Source organism: Aphis gossypii, chromosome 1, assembly GCF_020184175.1.
Source record: "Aphis gossypii isolate Hap1 chromosome 1, ASM2018417v2, whole genome shotgun sequence".
NCBI lineage: Eukaryota > Metazoa > Arthropoda > Insecta > Hemiptera > Aphididae > Aphis > Aphis gossypii.
Genome location: NC_065530.1, coordinates 27519433 through 27531215, shown reverse-complemented (window position 1 = coordinate 27531215; position 11783 = coordinate 27519433). Strand labels below are relative to the sequence as shown.

Sequence of the window (11783 nt, the reverse complement as noted above, 5' to 3'; positions counted from 1 at the left end):
ATAATCGTACAAATAGTGGAATATATTTTTTTCATTAATGATGTTGTTTTATGACTTAAAATGGCATAAAGTTTAGATTTTTTGAAATAATGTGTGTCTCACATTAAGTGGATTTCTCTATATCATACTAATTTTCACATCGGAAGATTATTATAAGTCAGGGGATTAACTACGACAATTTCACACACGTTTAAATTATCATACAATGCTAGACATACCTATATAGTATACACACTCGCAGAAGTTTAGTATAACTGTTTGTGACGTCGAAAAATAATTTATCATACAATTGGATAGAAGATTTTGATAAATCAATAACTCAAAATTTTAATTAGTTTGAAAAAATAAAAATAAAAAATAAAAATTAAAAATTTTTATTAAACATTAGATGTTTTTAAAAAAAAAAATATTTTGATTTAGTCTCTCGATTTTGTTTTTAAATAACGAACTTGAGTATACATCATTAATATATGGTATAAGATAGCTTAAGTTTCAGCTTTAAATCTTAATTGTTTAATAATATATTATTATGTAGTATAATATTCAAGTTAATTGATAGTCACAACTCAATGACTTAGAACAAGAACTAGGCAAATCCACTTTTTGAAATTGTTCAGGGCTGATAAAAAACCGTTTCATTCCATAATTAATCGATACTAAAACTATTGCTGTTAAATTTTTCTATTATTAACATGACGAAAAATAATACTGTGAACTTAGAATTTATTTAATTTTGTTTTTTTAGACAAAAGTAATCTAAAGTTATGAAACCTAGGGATTTATCTGGTTATTGAGCCAAAAATATTATTTTTTTAAAATATACTCATATTAGTTTTAAAAAAATTTGCAAAAAAATTAAAAACTAAAAATTCTAATTTTGTTACTTTGAAATATAATAAAACAGTACCTGAAGTTTTAAATTGAGTTATAACAAAACAAGTGGCATAAAATATATTATATTCACAACAACATTTTTGTTTGGTAAAGTTAGTAAATAAATTATGTTTATATTTATCGGATTTATCTGGTTATTGCACCCAAATATACATTTTCCTTGTTGCTTCAGCCTTCAAGCCCTTTAAATATAATATATTCGTAATTACTATAAAGTAGTAGGTATATTTTTTTTTACGTTTTTTATGATTTTTATAAAAATTATCACATAAATATTCAAAAATGCATACTCTTAAACATGTAAATATAAAATGAATTACAATATTGTAAATTGTAAAAACTTTTTTCTTACTTTAATAAAAATATATACATTATTATAATATATAATAGATTCTATAGTGTAAGTATGTTGCTATAATAAAATATACAATTTGTTAATTGGATTGTATTCCAAATAAACTTTAACTACAATTTAAAATAATGCATGTAGTTTACACCTACATTCTGTATTGTCTAACCAGTCTTTATTTTTAATAAAGTTGTTCATATAATCATATATCATAGACTTTTACAGTTTTACTATTCATATTTTGAATTTAATAATTATACCTAATATATGGTTTATAGTTTTTGATACTAATATTTATTTTTGGAATTTACTAGCTATAAAGTTCAAAAATGTAATTTTTAAATTTTTGTTCAATTCAACTACAGTTACTTCTTAATACTTGTGTTGATCATGAATTATTTTTAAAAGTAACAATGCTATCAATGGACATTAATTTCACCAAAAAATACATGTTTTGTTATGTAGTTTTGATTAGAATTTGACAACACAATTAAAATTATTAGGTAATACAATTATTTAATGGCAAAGCATGTTCATAATATTAGGTAGCAACTATAAAATAAATTAGACACTTTTATAACATTTAAGTATTTAAGTACTTGATATTTATTTTTTGTTAATATCAATAAAAATAAGAAATATTTTATGTATTTGTACCTAATAATAAAAAATCACAATTTGTTTTTGAATTAAACTAAATTAAATAATAATCAAAATAATTATCTTGCCGGATCTTATACTACGTATCGTTACTTCTTAAATATTTGTCTATTTTCTTTGACTATTAATTTGCATATTTACTACATTATTTGAGTAGGTAACAAAGCAAATAACTACCTACTTAATAAATAGTTAATGACTACTGGATATAGGTATAGCAGTTAATATTAATATTGTAATCAAACTATATTACATGGTTCAATAAACTATAATGTTTAGTTTGTAAGCATTTAAGTAATTTAAATTTAGAATTTAGATACATCTTTTATGTTAGATAATGAATTGAAATGAAAATTAAATAGTAATGAGTATCTGGCATCTAAGTTAAAAGTTACGATTTAATTGGATATAATTTATAAATTTCCATTCATATAAATAAATAAAAGTAATAAATAAAATTAATTAATTAATTAAACACACAACTCTTTTAAATTGAACTAAAATTAATTTTTAAAATAAAAATTTTAATTACACTACTTGTAGTTGCTGTATACTTTATATAAAGCATTTAATATTGTTGTTTGAATTCATTAAATTATTTTAACTAAATAACAACTGGTTGAAATATTATTATGGATTATATAGAAACACATTAAAATAAGTATCATAATATGTGCGTTAACGAGTTTCTTCATTATAATAATATACAAGTATTAAAATATAAAATTATTTAATAACGATAACATTTTTTTAAACTATACATAAGGTTAGGTTATGTATGATCGATTAAAAAGTTACGTGAATATATGAAGTACCAATCGAATAAAAACAATCACTCCTTTAAAATTCAATTAAGTCACAATAGAAAAATAAACGTTTACAATGTATTAATTAATATTTTAAAAATATTCTTATTATCTATTATATTACTTTTGTAACTTTTTTTTATTATTTATATCGTATTTAACGATAACTTAGGAGAGGTTTCCCTTTAAATTTTTAAGAGAATTTTCAGTATTTATTGAAAAAAATATGTCTTTTTTGTTATACAAAACTGCACATAATATAAGGCTGTGGTAAATAAACTAATATTTAGTATAAATTTGTATTAATGAGTAAATACTAAATAATTACAAAATCTATGTCTCTGTTAATACCGTCCGCTAAACTACTAAAAAATAGTTATTTATTATTTTTAGATATTGCAGCGTAAGTCTACAGTTCATACAAAGTTACTTTCATATGATATAATGTGTTTTAAAGCAGAAACTTTAAAATCTTACTCATCTCATCTAAATAACAATTAAAAAACAATTCAATAATTAGGAGTAATTTACAAAAATCGACTGAAAAAGTTATTATTCTTAATATTATTGGTTTTTTCAATTTACAGTATACTATATGTCTACATAAATAATAAATATATTTATTTTTTTCATAAAAATTACAATAATATTTAAATAAAAAACAATAGCCTGTTTTATTTACATATATTACACCATAATACCATATACCTACTTTATATTAAATATAACAAAATAGAGGTATTACTGTATTAGACTTATTTATAACAGAACTTTATATCAATATTTAGTAACAGTGTACTATTTATTCTATACCTACTGATAGCCATGATAACTAAAAATACAATTTTATACATAGCTATAATAATGACATTTATATTTTTAGTGAACCAGACCTAAATTAACGTAATTATGTGACAGCTGATGACCGAGTTTTAAGTTTTAATGTTTTATATGATAATACAGATTAAATTAATTATTAGGTTTCTTATTATTTTGTTTAATTTTTTTTCTTTTATTAATACATTTAAAATATATTTTATTATTTTGCTTTGATACATGGAATATCTATTTAATACGTTTCACATAATAATTATGTTATATAAGTTATATTAATAAATAATAATATTTAATAAGAAAGGTATTATTGTAGTTAATATATGAGTAGGTATAAAAAAAAATAAAAAGGTTTTTAATATAATACCAAATAACAATGTAAAAAATACTATTTTATACCCAAAAAATATGTCTTAAATGTTTAAAATATTATGCTAATTGGTAGTTAATTATCTATTTATTTATTATTAACACTATTATATTTTATTAAAAGCACGTTACTCGACATGTGTTATCTTCGTCTTGTAAACGAACAACACACTAAATTTGTGTTCAACAAACCCAATTTCGTGTTGTTGTTTGTTAGTTATAAATTTTATCACTTGTCCGAATTAACTTAATTTTAACGCGAATTTTGAGCGTTTTAAAATTGTAATATTTTACATTGTTAATAAAATATTAATAAAAGCTTATGGTATGTCCCAAATAATTGTATTTTTACCTATAAGTTTAATAATTGAGTGATTTATTCAAATATAAAAACTATTAATTTATAATTTTTTGTTCTGTTAAATTTTGTTATACTGAACTCCTGTAGAACGGAGACAACGAAATGCGGTTGAGGTTTTCTCTGCAGATAATGGCATATTGTAACTAAATAATATTTGTAATTTATCGATTTATAAATTAATCACATTTACAACTCAAGTATAATACGTATGGATATATTTAAATTAAATAACATGCTTAATAATTAATAATATTTTCAAATTCATTTGCCATCTTGGTACCTAAGCTGTCTAGCCATGATTTGGACGGTTATTCATTTTTATTTACTGTCGATAATTCGTCATAATAAATAATATAACAATAATGTTGTAACTAATTGTAATAGTTTAAAGTTCTACGTTTATTAGCAGCATTGGTTTCTTAACGAGTGTCCTGATTTCGGGAGATGGCGGTGTCCTCGATCGTTCTGCTCACTATGTATCACCCAGATGGCGGCACGCAATGATATTGCCGGTATACTACCGATTTCTGAAAGTAAAATAAATTGAATTAATGATTAAATAAATATAATTTTCCATCCCAAACTGACCCAACTTATTAAGTCAACGGACCAAAACCGTGTCAAGAAAAATAATATGACCATTGATTCGTCCAGTGTACCTGATTATGAAAATACAAGTCGGCAAACTGTTCATAAAAAATAAAAATTATTATTCGTATAACGGCCTCTCGTTATACTGATATCGTAATATATTTTTTTTTATTATTATAATATTATGTATTACGGTTAAAGCACTTGTGCACTCTGCGGCGCCGATCGAGTTTTATATCGGACACGTAATATTCGAACTCGCACATTACAATATTGTATCGTTATTTTTTATTTCATGGCGATTGATGTTAAGGCATGGGCACTGTTCGACTGACGTTTAATACTATATTTGTAACATTACGATTGATATCGAATATTAAACTGTTACTTATTGGTGTTTTGACAGCTTTGCACTGCGGCGGCAAATATAAACCAATAAATCATAATATTATTGTTGTGAAACGTGCATATAAAAGTTCAGATAATTTAGACAATTCACCTGCGGTCGCGCCGTTAAGGTCGGCGATCGAATTTGTTTAGGAGACACATAATTCAGCCGAATCGACGATGATCTGTACTTTGCGCTGTCTACAAACTTCCCAATAATATTATGAGTGCAGTGGCGTTCGCAGGATTCGTTTATAGGGGTGGGGGAATACAATTTATAAATATAGTATATATATATAATGTTATTTAATGTAATATTCCATAAAAAAAATCATTATACGCGTTTTACTTATGGGAGGTTAAACCCCTAACACCCCCCTGTCGGTACGCCACTGTATGAGTGTGTACCTATGTGACACTATAGACGATAATTATTGAACTATTCTATACGTCACTTGTGTGTTACTGCAATAACGGCCAAACTGAGTAGACTATAATGATGTTACGACTTATTACTATGCACTATAATAAAATTACCATAGACAAACTACGTACATACGATCTTGAACATATTATTACAGTATTGCAAAATATTGTGCGTAATATTTCTCGATCAATGACCCACATAATTATTTATTTTTACAAAATGACTCATTTCCTAAAAAGGTAATAATAATAAACTTTAATTTGTTTCTTAAAAATGATATACTGTAAATCGTAATAAATATAATGAATTGGATATTATGTAAACATTTCTAAAAACAATAAACATTAGCTGAGTAAATCATTGTTCAGTTATCATATTATAGGTATTTATATATTATGTACCACACGCTTGATGCCAGTGGTCGTCTCGGAAAATTTAAATGAAGGAGAATAAAAACAAAAAATGTTGTAAAGTTTGTCACAATAGTTTAGCACTTCCTAACTCATCTCATCATAATAACGATATTAAATATATATTTATAAAAAATATCAATAAATATAATTTTTGATATGCCTCATATTTAAAAAAATTAATTGTAATTTATAAAAGTTTATCAAGTGCACTTAATTTTTAAAATATACTTTTAAAATATTTTTTTCGGGATCAATAACTTGTAACCACTTATATTTATAGATGGCAAATAACGTTAACTTGTCTAGACGATTCTAATAAATTACGTTAAATGGAAAAATGATTAATAAGTTACTTCATTTAATAATAATTATTATTATTATTCATGACTTCTGTCATAGTGTTTCAGTTACATAGATTTTCTGTGTTTTCAGTATATTTAAATATGATGACATACCTACATTTAACTTAAAAGTTAAAATAGTATCAAGTATTGAAAAATCCGAAATACTTAAATAAATTCAAACATAATATAACATCCAAGTTTGCTTTAGATAAATAGTTAACCCTAACCCTAACTTTGAAGTTTTGCCTGTCATATTTTTAGTTTAGCAATAATGGTTTAAATATCAAAGTTTAGGTAAAATAATGTAAAACAAATTTTAAAACGGTCGATACTCGACAAAAAAATAAAAATTAAAAATAATTTAATAACTATTATTACAAAATACTTATTATAGAAATTATATTACAGAAAGTTCACGAAAAATGTTAATGTTTTAATATAACAATAAATGAATAATGATTATCTCCTCAACACACCATGAGAGTACTCAATATGTCTCAATCAGACAATTCGTTTTTTAACATAATATAATATAGATTTATTTTTATGAATATAACTTATGCGTAGGTATAACTATTTCGTTTTATAAACATCTTTTAACAACATAACAAGAATATATTCGAGAGAAATTAATATTTTAGAGTCGAAATCAACGAATCTAACAATTATTACAAAATAATAATATCTAATTTCTGTAGTCAAGTTTTCCATTTCAATAAGTATAGTAAAAGTACTCTCTAAGTCTTTTCTATATTGTAGAACAACTACGTTTAATGTGCGGCGGAAACTTCTACGTGTTTCTTAAATGTGGTTGTACGGTAGTACCTATAGTGAGTTCTAAGTTAAAGCGAGTAAAACGTTTTCATTAAACTTGGACAATAATTTTACTTTTTTTGCAGTTACGAAACAATACGATCGATTTCATATAACTTCGTTAATAATGTACAAAATATCAATTGTTTTATTTTTTTTAAAAAACAAAATAGTAAGTTGACATTTATGACTTAACATTAATTTATTATAACAAAAATGATTAGGTATAACAGTAAGTTATTGAAATGCAATACTAAAATAATATATTATGTAAAAACATACTGTATAATAATATTACAGATCATATATTATAACTATACAAAATGTTATTATGCATTTTAGATTAGTGAATAATTATTATTATCATTAATTTCTATTAACATTTTTCCAGGTGGAATATTTAAAATCGAGTCTATAATAAGTAATTTTCAATTTTATTAGTCGTATTTATATTTATATTACGTTAAAGAAAATACTACCGACAACAGTAAGTTGATTAATTTTTACAGAATGTCAAGAAGAGTGATATAATAAATAACCCGGCACAACGCTGGATTTATATTCGATAGGTATAACGATTTATAAAATCTTAACATCGTGTAACCCGGGTATTCGAAGTAAACGAAGCGATGCAAATCGAGTAACTTTATAACTATTGCTCGGATTTCAAAGTATAATAATCAATTAAAAAGAATATTTAATTTTTTAATTTTAAAAAAAATTAAAAAAGGCATATTTATTTTTAAAAAAAGCAAAACTAAAAATTAACATGATTTAGTTATAAAATGGATAAAAATTTTTTAAAAATTAATTTAAATTAAAAAAAGAACTAATTACCATGCATTTCCTTAGATTTTCACAAGTGAAACTGACTATTTTATTAGTTGTGAATATTTTTATACTTAGAAAACAAACCCTTTACATCCACTGAAGTGATCGGTACATACTTCATACAGAAGTTTCAATTTCTAACTCTAAATTTTAAATTTTGAAATGGTTGATATCGATGTTGTAGGTGTACTGACCGAATAGGTCTGCAGACTATTATATTAAGTTGATTATATGATCGATAATCTATACGTTTAATATATTTATATAACAATCATGCCGATAACGAAAACAATAATTATCCATTATAACCATTTATTCCATATTCCGGGTTTTTACGTTTCTTTTTTTTTCTTCTTATTTTTTTTTTTTTTTATTACAATTGAATATTAATTAATGAACATAATATAAAAAATTCACAGTTGTAATCATTGAAAAAAAGCAAAAATAAATTAGTTTATTTGAAATCAGAATGACGTGAAACGAATTTATGTATACAAATTAGATTTATATAATTATATCTCATATATGAAAAAAGAAGTATATGCTTTGAAATCCGAGCTCTAACAATTACAAAAAAAAAATACAGAGTTTTGATAACTAATTCACAGTCTGTTTTATATTCATAGTTGTTTAAATCTTACGTTCACGGACTATAATATTTAAAGGTATAAAAATCAATTTTTTTTAAAGTGAAGACTATTATATCCCTTAAAATTCGTTGGCAATACCAACAAATTCCTACAGGAATTGTACAAACAGCATAACAGATTTACCAGTTACATAAGCATAAACGGTTTTAATTATTGCAACGGTCGCGGATCAACGATCTACTTGTTCGTCGCGGCAATCAGCAGATTTTGCGGGGGTGTAAGTACCTATTTACTTCGCTTTTGGTCAGCCGAACTGTTTAGCGGAAGTGCGTAAAGTGCGTAATAATAATAACAACAACAACAACAATGACGGAAATTAGTGTAGTTAGCAACATAAAATAGGACGAACGAATAAACTCGCAACGGTTCTGTTTCGCAGTACAAAATCAACGGGATGATGAACGTGTGTAAATAAGCACGTGTCGAGATGAAAAAATAGTGCAAGACACGCAAATCAATTAATATCGATTAGAAAAGGTGTTTTAAAAAAATTCGAGATTGAGAAATACTTATTATTAAAAATTATTGTAAAAATAGTTGATATTTAAAATTATCGTGTTTTAATATACATGATATGTATAATTTATTAATTATCCTTTCTTAAGGTTTTTTTAATCACGATGACGTACATTTATAATATTATATAATAGGTATATAGATTATACTATAAAAAATTACGGGTTTAATTGAGTTTTGTACATAATAAATTATTTGTATATTTTTATTTACATAAAACGTTGTTTAATCTCATCTGCATGTATAGTCGTGTAAATTGCTATGAATTTTTAATCGATCCGTCAGTACGACTCTCAGTTAATAACACATTTAAATTTATTTGTTGTCTTTAAAACGTTCATAATAGTATCTTACTATACTGCCGTCCTAAGAAAAAACGCCGTGAATCGAAAAAAAAATTGACCTAACCTAACCTAACCTAACCTAGGTATAACACCAACTCAACTCTATATTATTCGACTGACGTCGATTTTTTTTTCTTCTCCGTACGACTTTCGTACATTCAAACTCGATCGCGCTTTGGTCGTAAATTATTTAGACAGAGTTCATTAGACTCGATCGAGGTCCGCCAGACGAATCGCGTTTGGACTCGCGTGTACGTCTTCGTCGGATCCATCACCGCAGCACGACTGAAACTTATTGGTCCGTATACAGTCTGCGATGGGTACTATTATTGCGTCTCTGCAGTTCGTCTCGGTCGACGTTCATTTATTATGTCCGTCGTCGTCCGCGTATAAGCGATCAAAACGGATTTTTGATCGCATTCCCTCGCTGCAGACGATTACTCCGCCGCCGCCGTAACAAAATAATATACTGCCGACCATTATCACGACGACGACGACGAAGAGTCCGCGACGATGTAAACCATTATCGTTTTAACGTCATATAATGTGCACTGGCGACCGTCCCTACCGTCGCCGCCACACCGCCACCGCCGCCGCCGACGTTGTGGCGATTATATTTTCACGATGATCCGCGTCGCCACCGGCCTCGCGTTAATTCGTTAATTTTCCGACTCATCGCCATCCGCTTTCAAAGTGTAGGTACCTACGTATATTACACGGTATATACTTAATATAATACGTATATTACAGTCGAACGCAGATTCGGTCCTTAATCGCCGTTCGCGGTGCCGGACGATTGAGTTCGGCAAATGACGACGACGCTGGAAATGCGATTTAAAATATTGTCATAATATATTACGACGACCTCTCTTTACGTACATATATCGGCAAACCACTGACGACGCATTTCAACGACCATTACATTGTTATTATTATATATATATATATTATAATACGTGTACATACCGGCCCGGTGGAGTAAACCACGCGCTGCTATAGGTATAATTGTCGGAGAAATAATATTGTCGTTTGTTATTATCTCGTCGCAGAGGATGCTGTCGGCGACCTGCACAAGTCGGTATATTATAATTTATATATAATATTATGATTGTTATTATTATTGTTGTATACTGCAATCAAACGTCGCCGCCGCCGCCGCCGTAAGATTCTTGTCTCGCAATCTCTGCTCCGTGCGCGGTTCCTATTGTTATCATACAAAATATATTATTTAAGTCGTTGTTATTACCTAATCATCATACTAAGATTATACATACTATAATATTAAAATATGCAATGTTCTAGATCCGCAGATTTTTTTTCTTCTCGATTGAAGTGAATGAAATCACTACGCGTCATGTAAAAGTTTTGTTAAAATTTTATGACACACATTATTATGTGTACTGAAAAATAATTAAAAATAATTAATTCAATAACTACAGGTAGTTCGAATTTTTTCTGCTGACAATATTTTAAGAGTACTTAAAAAATATGTTTTTAAATATTTAATTATTGTATACTACGTGGAATTCCATTTTAAAATGTAAACTTATTTTATTTTAATTAAGAACAACCCCTTTTAACTGTAAATTTATAAAGTAGATGATTTTTTTTTTTAATTTTGATATAAATCTAAACCAAAATGCAAACGAAATTTCTAAGTTATTAAAATATTTTAAAATATTGCTTAACAGTGATTTGAAAAAAACTATAAAACCGATGTAATATTAAATATAGTACATAGGTACCTGATTATTATAATATTAAACTATTATACTATCTATGGCGTTTTTTATTTTTGGCTTATTAATTGATAAAATAGTGAATTCGCTGTACAGTTAAAATAAAACAATACGTTTTTAATGGCTATAATTTTTAAGTTTTTACTTTTTTGAACAATAACGTACATATTTATTTTCATATTCTGAAGCAGAATATTTTTTTAAATATTCGATACATAAAAATCGAAATTCGAACAATTAGTTTTTGAGTTAAAAGGCTTGGCGAGTGGAGAGGTATAGGAATCTCCGAAAAATATCGGTTTACTACCTCACTAACTACAGTTTTAAATATTCGATGTAATTTAAAAACTACTCCTCCAAATTTTGATTTTTACGTATTGAAGTGCTTAGAAAAATATTTCGCTTTAAAACATGAATTTAAAACTGTATTTGGTTGTTCAAAAAAGTAAAAACTT

General features: G+C 26.0%; 1 long non-coding RNA gene across 8 annotated transcripts in view; it reads right to left on the bottom strand.

The window, feature by feature from the left end:
• Nucleotides 1-4466: 4466 nt before the first annotated feature.
• LOC114130330 (uncharacterized) overlaps nt 4467-11783 on the bottom strand; it is a 50194-nt gene continuing 42877 nt past the window's right edge. For 7 of the 8 annotated variants that reach the window (XR_007603077.1, XR_007603074.1, XR_007603072.1 and 4 more), the window contains 3 exons: nt 10864-10989; nt 10556-10790; nt 4467-4800 (listed from right to left, as the gene is read on the bottom strand). This is a non-coding gene — a long non-coding RNA (uncharacterized LOC114130330). The remainder of the gene's footprint in view (nt 4801-10555; nt 10791-10863; nt 10990-11783) is intronic. The other variant, XR_007603078.1, reaches the window with a different exon arrangement.